The following is a 24071-nucleotide window of genomic DNA, read 5'->3' as shown; positions in this document are numbered from 1 at the left end:
TGAAGCATGCTGACCTCAAGCATAGTGCTCACCAGCCACCCTCACTCTTTCTGTGTGGGGTTTTAAACATACACTCTGCCAACTTTTCCTCCAGGGAGACCCTTAGGTCTTAGTATCCCTAGTCATGGAAAGCCCAAAATATTCCAAGTTGCTCCCTGTGTCCTGCACCAAAAATTACATTATCTTTTGTTTAGCTTTTATTCACCAGAGTGTTTAAAAATAACTTTTAAAATTTAGAGCAGGGATTGAAAATCTACGGCCCAATTTGGGCACAGCCTGTTTTTGTACAGTCTTCAAACTTTGCATATAGATATAGATATACATATTTTATAAATATATTTTCTAGCTATCTAAAGGTAGACATATATGCCTAAAAGATATCATCTGATGTGCCAATGCCAATAATTTGGTAGTGGATTTTGGAATGCTTTAAGTTGTGTTTTGGCTTGGCCTGCATTGCCCTGGGATTGATTAGTGATGTCTGAGAGTGTCTGTACTCTTGGACAGACCCTGTGAAAGACATTAATTTGGAAGCTTTTCCCCCCATAATTCATTCTATGGGACAGGTTGCCCAGCACATTATGAAGGACTGGATACTGATAGTCATCTCACTGTGACTGGAGTCATGGCTCTTAACTCTGCAGGTTGTATTCACCTGGGAGAGTAACCCCTATGTATGACAAAAGTCCTGGGCTAATCCTGCCAGTATGAGACATTGCAGAATGTCCTATCACCATGATATGCCCATGGCAGATTTTGTAATGCTTGCACATTCTGTTTTTCCTTTCTTAGTATGGATACACAGGGACTTCCAATGCTCCACTTGTATCCCCTCAGCGCTCACCATTCTGTGCCAGGAGACAGATTTCTTCTTCCTATTACAAGCACTGGGACTCTCTTCCTGAGGGCTTTCTGTGGCTTTAAGAGCAGGTTTGGCCTACATGCCTGACAGGGTAGAAAATGCTGGGGAGTTATGGCCTAAGGAATAACCCAGAGCCAACAAATCTCCCCGCTTCCTCACCCCTTGGGTGTGACACTGCTGATGTGTGTTCTACGTGATCTCCCAGAATTTGCAGTAGTATTAAGCTGTATTTGCCCATGCCTGTAACCTGCTCATTAACCCCACCCTTTCCACTCTGAACTGACTTCTGTGGTGTTCATGAAAATGCATCTCTTTGAGCTCTGACTACACGGAGTATGAAAGACCCTGGTCCAGCTAAACACTCTGGAATCCATCACTGTGTTGGCCAGGCATCTGCACTTCCCATAGGCTGTGCACTGGCCCACATCTCAGCACAACAGGGATGTTTAGGCAGGCCCAGGCTTGGGAGGCACCAGGCTCCTCTGACTGCTGAATGTGGCTAATGGACTTGCCACTGATTTTGCCAAAACGTTTTTAGAACAGCCCTGCAGTCTAGGATTTTTTCTATCCAACCCTCTTCCTTCTCTCTCCTCCACAGGAGTGAGGCCTTTCTCCATCTGCATTTTCACCTTACAGGTGTTTTCCCCAATGAACCTCTTACACGTCTAAACCTGTCTTTCTTAGAAGACCCAAACTAACGTAGCTTCCTTTTTTTCCTCATCTCACCGTCCCGTTCCCACCCCCCCCCCTCGCCACTTCCCTCCTAATGCTTTCTGTGGTTACCTTCAACATCTTGGGTTTGGCTTCTGTGGGACTCCAACTTACATCACATACCAAGAATATTTTTCACATCAGGTTTAAGAGGCAAGCCCAGGATGACCAATGATATAGTCTGCTATACTTCAGATGCCCAACCCAGGCTTTCACTGGGAAAACCACATATTGATGGCCCTGATGAGACAAATAAAACTAGTAGCACTCTGAGTTTTAGTGTTGTAATGTTTCTTGTGGTCTTAGCTTCAGATTTTGCACAAACCTATTAAATTGTGGCCCTACTGTCATCTTCTTGTGTGAATTGAATATAAAAAATTGTTATTAATAGTTTTCTACATGTGTTGACTTACAAAGCTGACTTACAATAGTTGATTTACAAAACACTCATCTTTATGTCACTCTAAATAATTAAATGACAAACATCCATTGTCCATATTTTCCTTGCATTAAACTCATTGGCATGGGGCAGAGAAGCCCAGAATATTCCATACAGGACAGATCTGTGGGTGTTAAAATTGTGAACATATTCTCTCAAGAAACTTTTGATTATGTGCCCTTTTTAATGGTTCATAGAACCCTGGCTTAATTGCAGACATAATAAAAACTAGCTGAAAAGCTATTACTCTAGCTGTATTATGTTATTTCCTGTTGATTTATTTTTGAGCTTTCTCTCAATACATCTGTTTGGTACTCAAAACCCCAAGTGTTCTGAATAAACTGAAACATAGTCAGCAGGAGCATAAATCTTGCATGGTACATAAATTTCTAAATAAAAAAGGAATTGTAATTCATGAGAAAAATGGTATTTAAGAATCAAAACATTATCTGATGTTAAGTCTAAATAATTTTTGGAGTTATTGTTAATTCTCAAGCAGTTAGCACCTAATTCAAAGAAATCAATATAATTCTTTTCTCATGTGAGAACTAAATATTTGCCTTGTGTCTGTGGGGAGGATATAGGTCTTAATATGGCTGATTTTCTCCATGAGTTGGCATGTTAGTTCAGCCAACGAGTTCTCTTTGGTGAAGTGGCAGTGCCCTTAAGAACCCAAAATACTCCATTAGAGTTGTTGGTTGGTTGGTTGGTGTGTGTGTGTGTTGTGGTGTGTGTGTGTGTGTGTGTGTGTGTTATTAGCCAGGATTGCTTAAATCACTGACTAGGAGATTCCCCTTTTTCTTGCCATTTGAATGCCACGTGCCCTGTATGCATAGTTTTGCAGAGAAGGATAAATTCAAGAATAGATTCAGTAATCTTGCTTGAAGGAAGAAACACAGAAGGAAGGAATTAGATAAAGAATCAACAGCGGGGTCTGGAATCCAGAGCTCAGGAACCTTCGAGATGGGAGCAAAGTTTACTCCAGTTTGAGGATAAGTTCAGTAAATGTCATTGGGCATTCAGAACAATGTTTTTGGGTGATGAGGCTGAGATATTTTCTGAATTACTGAAAGGACTCAAGACTTGTCACCCAGACTCTTATCAAGAAGGTGTTACTGGTTTGGCGTTGGATAGAGCGTTGGCCTGTGGACTGAAGGGTCCCAGGTTTGATTCCGGCCAAGGGCACATGCCTGGGTTGTGGGCTTGATCCCCAGTGGGGGGCGTGCAGGAGGCAGCCAATCAATGATTCTCTCTCATCATTGATGTTTCTATCTCTCTATCCCTCTCCCTTTCTCTCTAAAATCAATAAATATATATTTAATTAAAAAACAAAGAATGTGTTACTTGCCCAACCAGCATGGCTCAGTGGTTGAGTGTCAGTTCATGGGTTTGATTCCTGGTCAGGGCATATGCCCAGGTTGTGGACTCGATCTCCAGTAGGGGGTGTGTAGGAGGCAGCTAGTCAATAATTATCTCTCATGATTGATATTTCTATCTCTCTCTCCCTCATTTTTCCTCTCTGAAATCAATAAAAATATATTTTTTAAAAAAGAAGGTCTCACTTAACAGACAACATTTTGGTGGTTGCCAGATGGGAGGAGGGTTGGGGAGCTGGATGAAAAAAGGTGAAGGGATTAAGAAGTACAAGTAGTTACAGAATAGTCACGGGGATGTAAAGTACAGCATAGAGAATATAGTCAATGATATTGTAATAACTGTGTATGGTACAAGATGGGTACTAGATTTATCAGGATGATCACTTTGTAACTTATATAAATGTATAATTATTGGGTTGTACACATGACACTAATATGATATTGTACATCAACTATAATTGAAAACTAAAATAATTATTAAAAATAAAATTAAAAAATAAAAACGAAGGCATCACAACATTTAATTATGTAAGATAGACTACATTCTTGGAGACTGTAGCAAGTCCATGACTAGGGGCTGTTTGTGGCTGATAATACATTTGAAAGTAAAAAAGTAGAAATTCTTCCAGGTTTCACCCATATGAAGGACAGAAGTATGCCTACCTTAACTGGCTCCAGGTTTGTGCCTGGCAAAGGGCCTTCTGTGGCATACTAAATCTGCTAGTCTCTTCCATGTGTGGAATAAATGATTATATAAGACCTCCCGTCCCTCTTTACTCAGATGCTCTTGACTCCCACAACCTTCTAATGATTTCTTTGGCTTTCCAACTACCTTAATCCTGGGAAAGTGGTGTCTTGGATGGAGAACTTGAATACTTTTAATACTGAAAAGACATCTCTTCTACTGCAAATTAAAAAACTGGCATCATTCTGATATGCATACCCATCTTTGATGGGCTGGGTTTGTGATCAAAAGTGGAAAATGAACAAGTAAAATCCTGGACATCTGGGATGAGGATCAGACCAGAAGCCCATGTTGTCCATGCCAATGGCAGAAATGTTGGGGGTTCCTATCAGGGCAATCAGCCTGCCACCCCTTGAGCCTGACTTCTTCTGTTGCTTCTGTCCCTTTCACTATTGCTTGGTCATCACTGCATCTTGGAAGAGAGCTGCTATAGATCAAAACTGAGTTAGCTGCTGGTGGCGAGGCTTCCTAATCCCCTCCTGCCACATTCCCCTCTGCTGTCCTGGTGGCCCAGCTTCAAACTCTCAACTCCCTAGCCTTGCCTGCGGGTTGTGCAGACTCAAAGATTGATGAATTCACTGGGCTGCAGGGAGCTCCACGGAGCTCTGGACCCTTGGAGAACATCAGTTTGACTCCCCCATTTCCCTTTAGTGTAATTGAATGTCAGGAAAATAGATGGAGAGTGGGGAGAATGAATAGCAGACTCAATTTCAGCAAGTGGGGATAGGTTTTATGGAGGAAGGAAGGATTAAGATTTCAAGATTTTGAAAAATGTATGTCAGTTTGGTGTCCACTCTTCTTAACATTTTGGAGAGAATTTGGAAAGTAAAGAGAATACCTAATTTCTCAACTCTGGTTTCTAAAAATGTCTCATTATGGGAATTGGCATTGACCCATCCTAGGAAAACAAAATCCGAGACAGTGGTTAAAGCAGCTACTTAGATATTAATTTATCATTAGAATTCTAAGTAAGTCAACTTGACTTGTCCACAAATACTAAAATATTTGTTTTACTTACTTATCATATGACACTTCGGTTAATTTGATCTTCCTATTATTCATTCCCCTCTAAGTAAAGCTTCTTTTGTTGTTGTTATTGTAAATCGTCACCCTAGAATATTTTCCCATTGATTTTTAGAGAGAGTGGAAGAGAGAGGGAAAGACAGAGAGAAATATCAATGTGAAACACATCGATTGGTTGTCTCTTGCATGAGCTCTGACCAGGGCCTGGGCTGGGGAGGAGCCTCAACCAAGGTACATGCCCTGGACTGGAATCGAATCTGGGACCCTTTGGTGTGCAGGCCGATGCTGTATCCACTAAACCAAATTGGCTAGTACAAGACCCCTTTTTTTTTTTAGGAAACCATCTCTTCCCAACTCTTGGCCTCTGGGTTTAAGTGAAGATGACTCTCTTCTACCTTTGGCCTTAGAGGGGGGCAGATGATCCAGTACTAGCCAACCAGAGTGTTTTGTGGATCTCCCAAGAGATTGTAGGGGAGGAAAAAGGTTTTCTTCAATCCTCTTAGGGTCACTGACTAGGTCTGAGAATTAAAGACAAAGACAAATAAGCAGGAGAAAAGCATACACATTTTATTAAGTTTTTATGTGTACATGGGAGCCTTCACAAAAGAATGAAAATCCAAAGATGTGACCAGAGCAGGAAGCTTTTATACCTTTTAGATAAAGAAATAATACATTTGTGAAGAATTGTAAAGACACCGGGGTCTGGGCTCAGGATGGTGAATGGTGAAGAAGGACTAGGAAGATTAGGGTGAGTTTTAAAAGGTTTCTATGCAGATTCCTCTGGTGCTGTCTTTGGGCTGATAGAGTCTCCCCATATCTAGTAAAAGGAGAAAATAATACCTGTCTTTAGGCAGAAAGAAGGAGCTTTTACTGCATTTACTGCTTCTTTTTATTTCTCTTTCCTCCCCCATTTATTGCTTCTTAATTGTCTTTAGCTCAAAATAAATTTCTAAAAATATATTTTTATTGATTTCAGAGAGTGAAAAGGAGAGGGAATGAGAGACAGAAACATCAATGATGAGAGAGAATTGGATCGGCTGCCTCCTGCATGTTCCACACTGGGGATCAAATCTGCCACCCTGGCATGTGCCCTGACTGGGAATCAAACCTCCTGGTTCATAGGTCGACACTCAACCACTGAGCCATGCCAGCCTGCATCAAAATAATTTTTATGTCAAAGAGCCATATTTGGGAGTGACACATTTTAGTTTTCTTCAAAGTTAATACAGCAATGGGAGCAGGAACCAAAGATTAGCTTAATTACTTAATTCTGGGGAAGAGAAACCTTCTTTCCTATGGTATTGTTAGCTGTAAAAAGGATGTAAGCCTGAACATCCTGTGGCCAACCTTAAAATGCAATTATGGAGGCTGGCAAGTCCAAAATGTGTAGGCTGGAGACCCAGGGAAGAGCCCATGCTGCAGGTTAAGTCCAAAGGCTGTTTGCAGGCAGAATTCCTCCCTTGCTCCAGAAACTCAGTGTTTGGTTCTAGTTAGGCCTTCAACTGATTGGATGAGCCCTACTCCCCGCATTTTGGAGGGCAATGTACTTTACTCAAAGTCCAGCAATTTAAATATAAATCTCATCCTAAAACATTCTCCCAGAAACATCCTGAATAATGTTTGACCAAATATCTGGGCACTGTGGCTCAGCCAAGCTGACACATAAAGTTAACTGTTAACTATCAGGAGTCCTGATCAAAGCCTGCAGGCCCCTGTGATCAGACTCCAGTCACCAACCTTCCTTCTCACCATGCTTCTCCTGGATAATTGTGCTCAATCTAGACCAGTGGTTCTCAAGCTTCCCTGTGCAGCAGAATCACCTGGGGGGCAACTTAAAAACAGATTTTTGGATCCCATCCCCAGAGTTTCTGATTCAGTAGTTCCGAGGTAGAGCCCAAGAATTTGTAATTCTAAAAGCTTCCAAGTGATGAGAACCATTGTTCTAAACATACTGTTCTTGATATTTCTCAACAAATAAGGCACTCTTCCAATCCAGGGCCTTCATACTGGATGTTCCTTCTGCCAGGAAGATTCTCTGTCTGGCTGTTGCATACAATTGGGTGTTGATAAATACTTGGTAACTGACTCTTTAAAAAAAAACAAAAAAAAAACCTTCTGATTCATAGCATTTGCCAATTGCTAGCTTGCAGATCTTCCCATCACAGCTGATTTTAATCTACCAACGAAATGTCACTAAGTGTGGAGTCAGGAAGAGATGTGCCCCATTGATTCTCAGGAGCCAATGTGTTCTGGCTAAGTGCACCAGTGTTTGGGTGACTTCCTGTTTCTGCTTAGTATCACCTCCTCTGAGAGGGCTTCTCTGATCACCAGATAAAACAGCACTACCATCCTTTAATCATTCTCCTTCTCTAATTTTAGTTCATTGCATTAATTTCCACCTATGATACATTTCTGTTTTTAAGTTTTCATTGTCCCCTACTGAATCATAATCTACAAGAAGGCAGAATTTCTGTCTCATTCCATGCTATATCTCGGTGTCTAGAGGAATGCCTGGCACACATTAGATTTTCAATAACTATTTATTGAATATATAAGTGAATAAATTTATGTCCATATTTGTCCATTGTCTGTGCTCCCCAACACCCAACTGGAATGCAATTCCATGAGGATGTGAACTTTGTCGAATTTTGTTCACTACTGTGTCCTCATCCACACAAAAATTCTAGGCAGTAAAATAATTTATGATTTTTATGAGACCATAAAAATCCTAAGCAGTAAAATCTCAGACATCTCATGTAGCAGAATTTTTGCTGATACATCTCCTATGGCAAGAGAAACAAAGGAAAAAAATAAACAAATGGGACTACATCAAACTAAAAAGGTTCTGCATAGCAAAAGAAACCACCATCAATATGAAAGAGGAACCCACTGTGTGAGAGAATGATACATCTGATAAGGGATTAATTTCCAAAATATATAAAGTACTCATACAACTCAACAATTAAAAAATGGGCAAAGGACCTGAATAGACACTTCTCCAAAGAGGACATACTGATGGTCAATACACATACGGAAAAATGCTCAAAGTCACTAATCATCAGAGAAACGCAAATTAAAACCACAATGAGTCATCACTTCACACCTGACAGAATAAATAAATCAATAAATCAACAAACAACAAGTGCTGGCGAGGATGTGGAGAAAAGGGAACACTAGTTCACTGGTGGTGGGAATGCAGACTGGTGCAGCCACTATGGAAAACAGTATGGAGTTTCCTCAAGAAAAAAAAAAAAAAGAATGGAACTGCCATTTGATCCAGTGATCCCATTTCTGGGAATATATCTTAAAAATCCCAAAACACCAATCAGAAAGAATATATGCACCCTATGTTCATAGCAGCATTATTTATAATAGTTAAGATCTGGAAACAGCTCAAGTGCCCATCAGTAGATGAATGGATAAAAAAGCCATGGTACATTTACACAATGGAATACTAAGAAGCTGTAAAAAAAAAATGAAGGATCTCTTATCTTTTGAGACAGCATGGATGGACCTGGAGTGTATTATGCTAATTGAAATAAAACAATAAAAAAAGACAAATATCATATGATCTCACTTACTTGTGGAATCTAATGAACAAAATTAATTGACCAACAAAATAAGTCCCAAGGCTTTGAGGCATGGAACAGACTGACATATCCTAGGGCCATGGTCGGCAAACTGCGGCTCGTGATCCACATACGGCTCTTTGGCCCCTTGAGTGTGGCTCTTTCACAAAATACCACGGCCTCGGCAAGTCTATTTTGAAGAAGTGGCGTTAGAAGAAGTTTAAGTTTAAAAAATGTTGGCTATTAAGGGAAATTTCAATCGTTGTACTGTTGATGTTTGGCTCTGTTGACTATTGAGTTTGCCGACCACTGTCCTAGGGGATTGGGGCAGGGGGTGAGAAGAGATAAACCAAAGAACTTATATACTTACTAGAGGCCCGGTGCATGAAATTCGTGCACGGAGTGGGGGGCGGTGTCCCTCAGCCCAGCCTGTATGCTCTCCAATCTGGGACCCCTCGAGGGATATCCGACTGCCCGTTTAGGCCTGATCCCACTGGGGGCAGGATCTTTGACCTCATGGGGGAAGCCATATTGTGTGTTGGAGTGATGGTCAATCTGCATATTACTCTTTTATTAGATAGGATAGAGGCCTGGTGCAGGATTGGGGGCCAGCTACTTTGCCCTGAAGGGTGTCCTGGATCAGGGTGGGGGTTCCCTTGGGTTGTGGGGCGGCCTGAGCAAGGGGCCTGTGGTGGTTTGCAGGCCAGCCACGCCCCTTGGCGACCCAAGTGGAGGCCCTGGTATCTGGAATTTATTTACCTTCTACAATTGAAACTTTGTAGCCTGGAGCGGAGCCAAGCCTCCTGCATACTCCACAGCCAACAGCCATTTCTGTTTGGGTTAATTCACCTTCTATAATTGAAACTTTGTAGCCTTAAGCAGAGGCCTGGGCCCGGCCAGGGTATGCAGAAAGCTTTGCTTTCTCCATTGCCGCAGGCAACCCTGGCCTGGTCTCTCCATCTCCGTGGCTGCCACCATTCTGGTTGAATTTGTTTACCTTCTATAATTGAAACTTTGTAGCTTGAGTGGAGGCTTAGGCCTAGCAAGGGCATGCGGAAAGCTTGGCTTCCTCTGTTGCCTGGGAAACCTTGCTCTCTGTGGCTGTAGCCATCTTGGTTGGGTTAATTTGCATACTCGCTTCTGATTGGCTGGCGGGCGTGGCTTGGGCGTAGCGAATGTGCGGTCAATTTGCATATTACCATTTTATTAGGTAGGATATGCATAGCCTATGGACATAGATAATATTGTGGAGAAGGCCCTGTGTGTGTGGGGAGGGAATAGGGGCTAAGCAGAGGGAGGGTAAAGTGGGGGAATGGGGGACATCTGTAATACTGTCAACAATATTTTATATATATACTAGAGGCCCCATGCACAAAATTCATGCCAGAGTAGGCCTTCCTTCCCTGGCTGCGGGCACTGGCTTCCCTCTGGCACCCAGGACCCGGGCTTCCCTCGCAGCCCCAGGTTTGTCCGGAAGGTCGTCCAGAAGAACATCCAGTCTAATTAGCATATTACGCTTTCATTATTATAGATACTCTAGGCCCAGTGCGCCAGATTCATGAACCAGTGGGGTCCCTTGGCTTGGCCTGTGGGGATCGGGTCAAAACCTGGCCAAGGGATCCCGGATTGCAAGAGGACAGTTCTCAGGTGATGCACCCCAGAGTCTCGCTCCCTCCTCTCTGGTTCCAGGTGTGTGCGTCACCCCAGAACTGCAGCTGCCAAGTCACCGCAGATTGGCAGCTCCTGGTGGTCATTGCACATCATGCTACTGTCCAGTTGCATGCATATCCTATCTAATAATAAAAGAGTAATGTGCAAATTGACCATCGCTCCAGCACACAAGATGGCTGCCCCCATATGGTCAAAGATGGCTGCCACAAGATGGCCAGCAGGGGAGGGCAGTTGAGAGGGACCAGGCCTGCAAGGGAAGGTAGTCAGGGGCAATAAAGCCTGCAGGGGAGGGCAGATAGGGGTGACCAGGCCGGCAGAAGAGGGAAGTTGGGGGTAACCGGGCCTGCAGGGAAGGGCAGTTGGGGGGGTCCCAGGCCTGCAGGGGAGAGAAGTTGGGGGGACCAGGCCTGCAGGGGAGGGCAGTTAGCGGTGACCATGCCTGCAGGGGAGGGCAGTTAGGGGTGACCAGGCCTTCAGGGAGGGCAGTTAGGGGCAATCAGACTGGCAGGGGAACAATTAGGCATTAATCAGGCTGGCAGGGTAGTGGTTAGGGGGTGATCAGGCTGACAGGCAGAAGCGGTTAGGGGCAATCAGGAAGGCAGGCAGGGGAGCAGTTGGGAACAAGCAGTCCTGAATTGTGATAGGGATGTCCAATAGGATCGGGCCTAAACGGGCAGTCGGACATCCCTCAAGGGGTCCCCCCTCCATACACAAATTTTATGCACTGGGCCTCTAGTGTGTGTGTGTGTGTGTGTGTGTGTGTGTGTGTGTGTATACACAAAAAAATTTTTTTAAATATATATATTATTGATTTTTTATAGAGAGGAAGGGAGAGGGATAGAGAGTTAGAAACATCGATGAGAGAGAAACATCGACCAGCTGCCTCCTGCGCCCCCGCTACTGGAGATGTGCCCTCAACCAATGTACATGCCCTTGACTGGAATCGAACCTGGGACCTTTCAGTCTGCAGGCCGACGCTCTATCCACTGAGCCAAACCGGTTTCGGCCAAAAATTTTTTTAAGAAGACAGAACTTTGCAAAATGTTCTGAGGATCAAGAGCAGATACCCAGCTCCCTCTATCCCTGTTTGAGTTCCTTGTCAGATAGCGTCCCTGAAAAGGCAAAGCTGTGTAGGGAACCTGGTGGGTGTCAGCTCAAGAAATATGAGCAGCTCATCTGCATATCTTTTAGTGACCTTCCGGAATGACAGCCAAGCCACCAATGCCTCCCTGTTTGCAAATGATAGAGATCTCATTTCTGGGGACGGCAGGATTGATGTGGCAGCTGCAGTGCCATTAGACCTGGAAGATGCTCTGTTCTCATTACTGTCTCCTGGCAACATAGCACCAGATGCCGCCGTGAATATTAATGACCCTCATTCAAGTAACCTTTAGTGGCATCCTCCAGCTCCTCCAGGCTGCAGCCAGGGACCGCTGCTATCTGCTTCTGTGGTCTTCATCTCAACAAATCTTTCCCTTTTCTCGTCCTGTTTGGGAAGATATTATTAATGAGATTTTTATCTAAGGAGTGGGTTGCTACTTCTCTATGGAGATGCTCACTTTCTGAGCCATTTTCTAAGAACGATAACAGCACTCGAATTCTGCTGGAGCTTGTCGGTGACAGCTTTCATTGACTTTATCTGCTGGGTGGAATATGTAATTTGTTTAATATTTTTGCTTCTTCATGTGCAGGGTTTAAAAATAAACGTGGAATTGGGCAAAGGGGAAATCAAATATTACTAAACTCTCAATGGGTTTCAGAGTTCTTATCAGCTTCCAACAAGTTCAGGGCTGGAGTAATGTGTGTGATGGCAGTAGTCATGCCAGGCTTGCCTGTCTGACTTCCTTTGGCTCCTCATGCTAAGAGCTATTCTCTTGAAAAGCCAGGGCATATTGAACTGCTCCAAGTTAGGCTGCGTATTTCCTTTAGCTCTTTGCTTTGTTTCTCTACACCAGAGGTTGTTCTTGAGAGTAATTCATGGCACTGCTGAGAGTAAAATCTTCTTCCCTTTCCATTCTCCTCCTTCCCTAATATTTAGTCAGAGCAACAATTAGTGATTTCAGAATACAAACTTGAGAGAAAGCCAGGATGATGTGTGGCTCCTGGCTCTTTTATTTACTAGTTGTGGAATCCTGGGCATGTTGCTCAATCTTGCTCAGCCTCAGTGTCATATCTGTAAAATATTGCTAAAGCCAGAAACCTCCCCAAGTTATCAGTAAGTTAAATGGTATCACATATGCAAATTACTTAGCACAGTGTCTGATATATAGTAAGGACTCAATAAATGGTGGCCTGGTATGGTAGGCTGTTAAATCCATAGCTTCCAGTGAAATATGTCCCCTGGTGTGGACACCTCTCGCAGTGATTCTAGACATGGCCATGTGACACCCTTTCACCAATGAGATATCAGCAAATGGGACTGAGGTAGAGGCTCGACAAGTGCTTGTGCATTGGGGCTTTCCCTCTGGGAATGCTGCCACCACCATATGAGGTGTTAAATAACAATAATTGAACTGACAATTAGATCTTTAAATAACAACAATTTAAAGATCTAATTGCTTTTTTGAATGATTCATAAATCAGGCATTATTCCATCTAGAAAGCAAAAAGGAGCTCCAAAGAGCTGCAGAAAAAGAAAGGTTTTTAAAGGCAAAGAAGGAACAGAAAAAGATAGGTAATTATTAGCAAAGAATGCATTGTTTTTAGGCAAGGTCTCCATCGTAAGGGGATGGGGTCTACCCGTGGATTACCTCCTAGTGCGGACCAGGAAATTCCAGGTTGGCTGGTTAAAGATCACATTCCTGGGGAAGTTTGAAACTAATTAGGTTAGGTATTAAGTCTTGGTCTGCTGCCCTGGACCCTTACACAAGTGACTCTATTTTGGGTCTGTTTCCTCCTTTCTAACAGAGAAAGCCCAGTTTCCCTCAGAATGTAGGACTCCATGGAGAGAGAGGCCCAGTCAATTCTGAAGCTGAATGCAGCTGCATGAGTGAGCCTAGCCCAGCACAGAAAAATTGCAAGGCTAACCCTGGAATTTTGATAAAAAGTAATTTTCAAGACACTAAGTTTTGAAAGTATTTGTGATGCAGCAGAGGCTAACTAATAGTTATTACTTTCATAACTTGTCTTATTTAAATTGCACAATACTCTCACGAGGTAGGTGATCTTATCTCCACTTTACTGATGATGAGTTGAAAGTTCAAGGACATTAGGTAGATGTCTCCTTGATTGTCTAGATCTTTAAAATAATTGCTGAGAAAGAAGTACAAGGGACAAAGCATATTTAAACACTGTTCTTAGGTGAGAAAAATTTTTTCATTCAGATAGAATCCTATGTTGGATCTCTTTAGGTCTTTAAAAGCCTCCTAGATACAAATTGGTGGTTACAAAATAGTCATGGGGATGTAAAGTGCAGCATAGGGAATATAGACAATAATATTGTAATAACTATGTATGGTGCCAGGTGAGCACTTGAAATATTGGGGGAACACTTTGTAAAGTAAATGATTGTCTAACCACTATGCTGTACCCCTGAAACTAATATACAAAATATTGAATGTAAACTATAACTGAAAAATAAAATTAAAAAATAAATGAGTTTCCTAGAAAATTCAAATATTCCCAAAAGGACAGCCTATCAATCCAGTTAATTCCTCATTATGAAGTGGGACATATGACAAACTTATATTAGTGGGCCGCCACCACTAATAGACAGCAGCACTGTCCAGTAGAAATATAAAGTGAGCTGTGGATGTAATATTACATTTTCTAGTAGCTACATTAAAAAGTATAAAAAACAGCCGAAACCAGTTTGGCTCAGTGGATGGAGCGTCTGCCTGTGGACGCAAGGGTCCCGGGTTCGATTCCGGTCAGGGGCATGTACCTTGGTTGTGGGCACATCCCCAGTAGGGGGTGTGCAGGAGGCAGCTGACTGATGTTTCTCTCTCATCGATGTTTCTAACTCTCTATCCCTCTTCCTCTCTGTAAAATATCAATAAAATATATATATTTTTTTAAAAGTATAAAAAACAGGTGGAATTGATTTAATTTTTATTAATCTTATTTAAATTCTTTTTATTTCAACATATGATCAATATTCGTTTTAATAAGGCATTTTACATTATTTCTTTTTTAAACCGAGTTTTCAAAATCTTGTGTGTTTCAGACTTATGGCACTCCTCAATTCTGTCTCACATTTCCAGTGTTCAACAGCCACACAGGGCTAGTAGCTACTGTTTAGAAAATTTTTTTTTCTAAAGTGGGGACAGTCACCTGACTTCATGGTGCTCTGTGCACATTAAATCCAATCATGTGTGAAAGTTTTGGGTCATCCCTGCAGGACCACACGAGGTGTCCCAGAAGTCCTTGTGCAGTCTTAAGCTTGAATAACTTCAGAAGAATCAGTGCTACAAAACTACCAAAAACATCCTTAGATAGTTTGCTTGCTTAAATTTATTTTACATTTATGTACTTTCACACATTGTAAATAATACATTTTTAATTGAATTTTTTATACTTAAGAGCTTCTTGGTGACAATTTCTTAGGCCGTGGATCTATAGTGGGTTTTCTTGCTTGGCAATGTCATAACCTGATGTAGCTTTATCGTGCTATTTCATGTGAGGGTCACGTCCAACTATCATGTATGTAATGAAGCCTCAGTTATTGGATGATTACTGAACAACAGCTGATTAAAATTTACAATGTCCAAAAATTGACTAGAGTGATACATAGCACAGGATCATGGTTATGTTGAATTTAATAAGAGCATATTACTATTTACAAATTTTATTAATTAACCTTTCAAGTTGCTATTGCTGTCAGTTTATAGCAATTATACTTTGGAAGTAATTAACACTTAAAGTAGCACTAGCCTTCTGGATATCTCATATTTATGTTACTCACCATCCATGTCAAGATGATAAAAATTGCTTTTTCCCAACCGATACTAACCTGTCTCCACAGAATTGTCCCCAAAGAGCTGTGCTGCAGAGGTTGTTATGCTAGCTCTGAGGGTCAAGAAACCTGTGGTGGTGGACATTTCCTACATGGCCTGGAAAATTCTCCACCCCAATTCGTCCATGAGAATTAAGACCTCCTACCTGCCTCAGATATTTGGCAGCCACTTTTCTTGCACTGTGAAACAACTCAACTGTTTTCCATTTTTTAGAGACATTGAAGGGAAAGGGCCATGCAGCAATGCACAGAGAGCCTGGATAGCACTATTTATAAACTGCCACATCTTGGTGAAGCACAGGAGTGGAAATGGTAAAAGTGAGAATGCAGCCAGAAATGCCTAAATAACTTGGTTTCAAAATTAGAAGAATCCCATGCCTTTTGAAGACTATGCTCAGATTTTTATTAATCCACTAGAGGCCCAGTGCATGAAATTCATGCACAAGTGGAGTGGGGGGGCGGGGTCCCTCAGCCCGGCCTGCACCCTCTCAAATCTGGGACATCCCTCTCAAAAACTGCTGGCTCCTAACCATTCACCTGCCTGCCTGCCTGATCATCCCTAACCACTCTGCCTGCCTGCCTGACTGTTCTTAACCCCGCTGCCTGCCTGCCTGATGCCCCTAACTGGTCCCCTGCTGGCCTGATCACCCCTAACCATTCTCCCCTGCTGGCCTGATCACCCCTAACAGCTCTGCCTGCCTGCCTGATCACCCCTAACCACCTCTGTCTTGGCCTCCGCCACCATGGCTTTGTTTGGAAGGAAGTCCGGAAGGACGTCTGAAAGACATCTGGTCTACCCAGTTTAATTAGCATATTACCCTTTTATTAGTATAGATTTGACCACTTTTGTGAGAAAAAGTGGTCCTTCCTCTGAGAGTGAAGTAGCCCTGCCTCAAGGCACATAGCTTGGGAAGTGAGGTGTGGCTGGATTTCCACCACAATTCAACTCCTTGTAGATAACCTGAACGATTGTGCTTGGTGGCCCTGCCTACTGACTGTTCACATTGCCTCTGAAGACAGAAATGGTGCAAGTGAGGAAGCAATTGAGCTAGCTCATAGACCAGTTTGGATAGACTATGGTTTGTTGTCCAGCTATGGTCTATTACCTTGCCTTTAAAAATTAATCAAATAAAATATTCACCCCCTAGGACAGGGAAAAAAAAAGACTCTAAATGTCCTTAATGCTACTTAGAAACAATTGAAACTCAACTTCCAACCTCTGTCACACCACATAAAGACTTTTCATTTTATTAATATTTTATGCCTTTCCCTAAAGTAATTCAATATGTCACATGCCACAATACCAATTTACATTTATTCCCAATAATTTAAAACTGGAATTTGAGCCACGAGATCCTAGAAAGGAAGGAATGATTTCTGACCACTGTCTAAATGAATTGCATCGTGCCCAAGGGATGCCATGACCCTTCCGACCAAAGGAATACACATATTTACCCATTGAATGCAGAAATAACATTGAAATCATGCCTAGTTCATTTTTTCTGGTTTTGATTAGAGATTCAACAATTCCCAGAGAATGGTAAAAACAAAAGAAAATATGCCTTCCCCATGTGTTAGAGCAGATGGCATATGAAAACTCAATGAACCGATGATAAAAATACACACCCATAGTATTGACACTTATTGGTATAAAGAGAATTTTGAAAATCGAATTGGCCTTGATGATGGAGAGACAATCGTTTGGCTTCATTATTCTAACTGAAAATGAAAAGAGAACTTGTTCCATGGTTTCAGGAAGAATTTTAGAACTACCCAGACACTTCCTATAACTGCACCATTACCTTTGGTGAAAATGACAGGTCAGGAAATCTTCATTTTCTTATAGCATTTCCGGAATAGTAAACACTGCCTTTCCTCTCTTCCTGTCACACATACAAACACACACTCTTTAGTCTGTAATAATTTAATGTAACAGTTGCTTTCAGCCTAATTCTCTCCTCCACATCCTGTGGTCATAATCTGAACTCATGCAGAGAGATGTGTAAAGACAAAGTTGTCCTTTCATCTAACTTTGCGCTCAGGGGTTTAGAAAAGCTCCAATTTTAGCTGCTGTATGTCACAGAGCCCACTGGTGCCCTGCCCATATCCTGTGGCATTCACTATTCCAATACCTGTTGAGAGCATTCTTCTGCAAGATTGCTGCTCTCTACCTGATGACTTTGTGTTAGCCTGTACCTGTCAAAGAGTTAAGGTCATCAAGAATATGACTTAGTTGGCAATAGATGAGAGTTAAGGGTAAATACCCCCAGCTTCCTTATCCCTGGAATAGGATGACTTTAAGCCTTGCTCAAGACTTTCTGTTTTCTAGAAGCCTGCAGGGAAGGTTTGCTAGATAAAATACAGAATGGCCAGTTAAATTCGGATTTCAGATAAACAGTGAATAATTTTTAGTTAAGTATATCCTAAATATTTTATGGGACATTCTTGAACTAAAAAGTTTATTTGTTGTGTGTCAGACATTCAAATGTAATGGAGTGTTTTTAATTTGCTAAATTTGGCAGCCCAGCCCTGGAAGAATTGAACCCCAGTTACTCACATGGTGATCTGCTGATATTGCAGGCTGTTTGACCTTCTTCCCTGTATCTCTCCTGCCCAGGCTTTCTAAGATTCCCCCTGTCCCCTCCAACTCCTCCCCACCACCACCCTAGGTTCCCTAGAAATAGAATCTGAGATAGGAATTATTATACAAGTGCTCTTAGGAGAAATCTGAAAACATGCAAAGGAAGCAGGATAGGGCAGAGAAAGGAGCTGAGCAAGGATGTGGTTTTATGAGAAGTGTAACTTCAGTCAGATCCCCTGGGGGACTCTGGAGCATGATTGACATCACAAGGTTGTCATACCTTGAGTTCAAAGGGACTGACCTTTTGTCCTCCCTCCCCTCCCCCAATATTCAGTCGTTGGCTATGGTTTAACCTGATGAGTGCAAGGTCAAGGGATATGAGAAAGACCCAACAATATCTAAAACACCTTCCATGCAACTTGCCCTCACATCTTTGTCTAGGGTTTGTTTCTGGGCAAGCTGAACCCCCAAACACTAACTGCAGTAAAATCCTTGATGGCTCTCCTAATTCCTCAAGGTCAATCATTTCCCTAAGGACTAAATTCTATAATTCCCTTGAGAAGTGAGAACTGCAACTTATTTGCCATACTTTACACATAATAAAGTATGTGTAGGCAAAATGTGGTTTAACCTGATGTCAATGAAGTACATAGCAATGCCAGAACCCTTACCAAGGGCCAAAAGCCCACTTGTCAAAGTTGCCATTGTCTAGATATCAAAATGCTGCCTCTCCCAAAGAAGCTACCTAGTCTCATTGACTCTTCTTCACTAGCACCAAATCTTCAGGGATGGGCACCAGGAGTGAAAGGCCAACAGAAGGGACACTGAAGCACCCTGTGTGGTTTCACTCTGTTTGGACAAGGGCAAGGCAACCTGGCTCTTGTAGGGCACTCGCAGAGGGCTTGGGACACAGCACACACTAGATGTGATGGAGCTCAGTCAACATTGGATCAGGTCAGACACAGATGAGAATGATCAGAACTCTAGGCATGGGAACCATAGCAAGAACAGGTATAATGAGCCTTTGAGTCTTCAAGTGTCGCTAGGTCTTCAACACAGACTTGATTCTAGAGGCAATTAGCTAGTCTGTTGGGGGACTAAAGGTACAGAGGCAGGCTTTCAGAAAAAAAATTTTTTTTCAAATGAAAGGTTCAGAGTTTTTGATGTTGTGCAAGGTTTGAGTGGGAGTGTGTTCAGAGGCAAGCTTGAAGTTCAGTAATATGGAAAGTGGGTGATGGGAGCGGGAGAGGGCTGGGCAAAAGCATAGGCAACTATTAGCAGAACTAAGGGAGCATTAAAAAGAAAGCTAATAGTCAATCACTGTGGGACATTCTTTGGTAGCATCCATGTAAACTAAGCATTTGCATACTTGATTATCCAGAATTCCACTCCTTTTTATGTCCAACAGAAATGTAACATGTGTTCAGCAGAAGTTATATACAGGAATGATCATAGCAACAGCATTCACGATAGCCTCAAGCTTCCTCAAACTGAAACAGCCCAAATGTTCCATAGTAGAGTGGATAATTGTGGTATATTCACATAATAAAATACTGCACATCAATAGAAATCTACAGTCACAGGCAACAATAGGAATGAATCCCACAAGCATACTATTGAGTGAAAGAATCCAGGCACTCCAAATTACATACTTTATTATTCATTCATATAAAGTGGAAAAGCAGGCAAAAGTGCTGGCAGTGACTGAATGTGGGTGAGGGGGGCTGTTAACCAGCTGGTGGTGTACTATTTCTTGATCTGAGTTTTGTTTACTTTGTGGCATTGGTGAGTATAGTTTGTGAAAATTCTTGGGGCTATATACTAAAGATTTATTCTTCAATAAAATATTAAATATAATGTAAAAATAAGAACTATTGAACAAAGAAGACAACTAGGTCTTAACTTTGGCCAGTGGCAAACTCCACCTCATTCTGTCAATATTTTCTGTAGGATGTACAAAGGGGGAAGGTGACACTGAATTTAGGTAGTCATATAGCCATTGACTTTAGAGTGGTCAACTCCTCTAGCTCTCTGCAAAGCAGACACCACCACTAGATCATTCCTGACAAGTCATCCTAGAGGTGCATTTAGACCTTGTTGTTTTAGAGATGATCATTTTTAGAAATCTGCATAAGCAAAAACACAGATTCATAAGGCAGCTGCAGAGACATTAGCAGCAGGGCGCCCAGATCTCTATTCTGCCACTAACTCAGTTATGTTCATTTTCTTCAGATTTTCTATTCCCCAATAATTTCTGCTGGCACATGGACCAGTAAGGCTTTTTTGGCTTTCATTCTATTTTGTAAATAAGTGTTTCTCCTGGGTATTTTCTTCAAATTTCAAGAATTCCAAAACTCAACTTTTCATAGGTTGAGGGCAAGTGTATGAGATGACAGCATTTGAATCAGGCGGCTTCCCTTGGACTCATCAGCCAGGGTGCTGGTGAGTCCTGGTCACACAATAGAAAACATCTGGCCACTTTGGCATCACGGGCCTATGGCAGTTTTTTTTTTTTTATAGAAGAGGGTGGTCTTCCCTGTGCTCAGACCCACTACATTTCCATCTCTCCTTCCTCTTTTAGTGTCCAAAGTCAAATTCTCAAAGCAATCAGTATAAACTTACTTTTTGCCTGGCTGGTCTGAGTGTGGCTTGATTTCTGACTTATGTATATATAGCCAGCTGTCACATTTCCATGTGACAGTGATAGAATTTTTCAGAATATCCAGAACCTGGGGCATGAGTTTTCACCTCCCTTTCAGCCCAATTATTCATCAGTCTGCTTGGCAGTAGCAACAATGGTAGGTTCACAATTTAACTCCTTCATTTTCCCGTGCTGTCTACCTTCTGGCAGTAAAGGGTCAAAAAGTGTCAGAGTGGAGGCAGAAGCCAGGGTGCTGAATAATGAGCCTTTGAGTAGCAAGACCTGCCTGAGCCAGGGGCTTCCTGAGCAGACTGGAAGGGGAGGACGGGCCCCTTGGCTGGCAGCATGCGTGCCAATCCGTGGGGGGAAACACCACGGGATTCATTGGCCTTGGCACGGTTATAAAGGCGCTGCTTTCATTTGAATAAACTCTTCTTGAACACCATCTCTAGTGTATTTCCACAAATCTGTTTTCTCAGAGTGTTCAGAATTTATTCTTTTTTTGGCTCTACTGCTGCTCAAAGCAAGTAGGAGCCCCAGGGATCCAGCTCCTCAAAGTAAAATAAACACAGTTCTTCCTGGACCAGCTGAGCCAGAAGAAAATGGGACAAAAGATGAATAAGACACAAGGCTAAAGCAAATCAAATTGTCATGAGTCCTCTCTCTGCTTGGTTGAGAGAATAGATGAGCATATCATATGCTCTTTCCTCAGTTACCAAGAGTTGGTCTACATGCTCTTACTTATACATTCTTACTTACATTTTCTTATAGTTTTTTTGTTTGTTTGTTTGTTTGTTTTGCTTTCAACGGATTACCTGTCCAAAATCATTGTCCCTCCCCTTCACCTATACCACTCTGGGCTTTCATCACCTTCCCCATATCCCTTCTAATCTTAGTGGTGATCTATTACACATTTGCATGTAAAGGGGCCAATGACTGATGAAGTTATAAATTGTTACTGTTCAGGGTCACTTTCAGCATCCAGGCACTGCCAATTGCTCTTAAGAATGAGCCTCGACCCTCCAGCCTATTCCAGACCACTCTAAGGACTCAGATGCTTTGGACAGACCCACTAGAATGCGCTGCCAGCCACTGCTGGGTTTCAGATGCCAGCCAAGCTTTGAGAACCATGCTTCCCTAAACCCAAGTACCACCCCCTCCACCATACACAATGCCTGACTACTGACCTCCTCTTCATCTTGTCTTCCTCATCAGCCATTTGAAAGCTGGTATCTGGAATCTTCAGGTGCAGTGACACCCATTTCCTGAGCCAGTTCTGACTGAGGGCAAACAGGCTGTGAGCAGCCATGTCCCACCAGGGGCATGTGGTTGGTTTTGCTGCCCTGGCCACATGTAGCTGGAGGTAGCTCAGCACCCAGAAGTGGAGTATACAGGTGACACAGCAGTGAGTCAAAAAGACGTGCTTCTGCCCTCCTAGAGCTCTGACATAAACTCTACTGAAAACTTGGGCTGTGAAGGGAGGTATGTGGTAGTAGGAGGTTTGGAATGGAAGGATTTGACCTGCTCAGGGAAGTCAGAGGATGTTTTACTGCCAAAGTGGAAACTGAGCTGATATCTGAAGGAAAGGGTTAAGAGGGAACAGGGAGGAAATGAGAGTGCCAAGCAGAGGGAAAAGGCTGCCCTGGGGAGGGATGGACACAGTTATTCTGGGAGCTGAAAGAAACACTAGTTGGAGCACCCAGAGAGAGAAGGGTGGGGACACATCACAGAGGTCCTTTTTTGAGGTGCCACAAAGGCTGGTCCTTATCATAAACACACCAGGGTTTGGCCAATGAAAAATGACAGCGGGTCGGGGGAGCTTCCAGGATGATCAAGAGCATTGCTGCGATGGAGGGTCCTGAGATATAAACTGGATAATGAGGACAGTGAGTCAGAGAAGGCTAATAGGAGAGGGAGGGGCCCTGGACTTGGCCTCATAAAATAGAAATGTGGTTATAGGGAAATAACTCAACAAGCAAGTCAGAAGTGCAGGGCATCTGCTGAATCTACTTTGGCCTCCTGAGATGGTCTATTAGGAATTTCCTACTGGAGATCCAGAGCTGGAAAGGGAAGTGGGGTCGGGGGGCATGCATGGGAGATCCATGAAGAACTAGCACCTAGAAGGAGGGGCTGGAAGAGAGTGGATGCAACAGGGGAAGAGATTTTAGCAGGAACCCATTTGCTTGGCCAGCTAGAGCTAGGGACAATTTTTATAATTTGCATATTTTTCTCTTAATATTAATGAAAAATATAAAAATACTTCTTTCCATTCACATACTATTTTTGACTATCATTTTTTCCCTTGAGGGACAGTCTTTTAAAAACACTTTGGAGATTGTATAAAATTTAAAAATGTTGAAAAGTAAAAATATTATAAGAAGCATCCATGTTCTCTTTATCATGATTCATCTGTTGTTAACATTTTACTTCATTTTCTTTATCTTTTGTTCATTCTCTCTAGATAGGTAGGTAGATAGATAGATAAAAAGCAGGTATCCCATGCTTTTCAAAAGTTTGCTTTACCCCACTTTGCTTTTAGGAAACACCTACGTTATTACCTGTTTTTGCTAACTTAAAGAAATCCCAAGAGGATTTTCGCTTTTGCAAAAAGATTGAAAAGTGAAAATAGCATCCAGTGTTTCCTTTGTGTGAGCCACTATAGAGGCAGCACGAGGTCTGAGCGGTGAGAGTGGCACCGCCCAGTTCTTTCCTCTGGCACCACACTCAACGTCTCAGCATGCAGCTGCCAGAGCTCTGAACTGTGTCTGTGAGCATCTGCGCTCTCTCTCACGTATTCGGTGCATCGTTAACAAGATGTGCCCTAAAGTAATTGCTTCTTTGTTTTATGCCAGTTTGACTTACAAAAGGTTTCATAGGAACATTCTACTTTGGGATAGTGGGGGAAACCTGTAGGTGATAAGTAGATAGATAGATAGATAGATAGATAGATAGATAGATAGATAGATAGATAGATAGATAGATAGATAGATAGATGATAGAGTGTCTCTGAACCACTTGAAGTCAGTTACATACACCATGGTTCTTTACTCCTAATAATTCAGGATGCATTCCTGAAGAATAGGTATATTCGCTCCCATAACCATTAGAGGGTTATCAGCCCGTGAACATACATTTCCATTGTAGCATTAGTTTTTCCCTCAAATACAGGATCCAGTCTAAAGTATGATATTGCATGTAGTTGTCATGTTTCTTTAGCCTTCTTTAATCTGAGCCATATATTTTGGCTTATCATTTTTAATATCCCAATGTTTGCCGAGTTGTAGAGAGTTATTGGAGCAAAGGCTATGAACATTTAAGCATCTTTCATAATATGGCCTTTCATGCTTTCCCCCAAACAGCTACCAGTATATGTTATATGTACTCTATGACTGTGTTTGTCTTAGTGCACATCTTACAGCAACGGTATTACCATATTGTTGTTGGTGATGTCCATTTAGCAGATGTAAAATGAAATGGTGCCTCACCCTTATTCTGCTTT

The sequence above is a fragment of the Eptesicus fuscus genome, chromosome 12, assembly GCF_027574615.1.
Source record: "Eptesicus fuscus isolate TK198812 chromosome 12, DD_ASM_mEF_20220401, whole genome shotgun sequence".
Classification (NCBI taxonomy): Eukaryota; Metazoa; Chordata; class Mammalia; order Chiroptera; family Vespertilionidae; genus Eptesicus; species Eptesicus fuscus.
Note: the sequence above shows the minus strand (reverse complement) of the source record.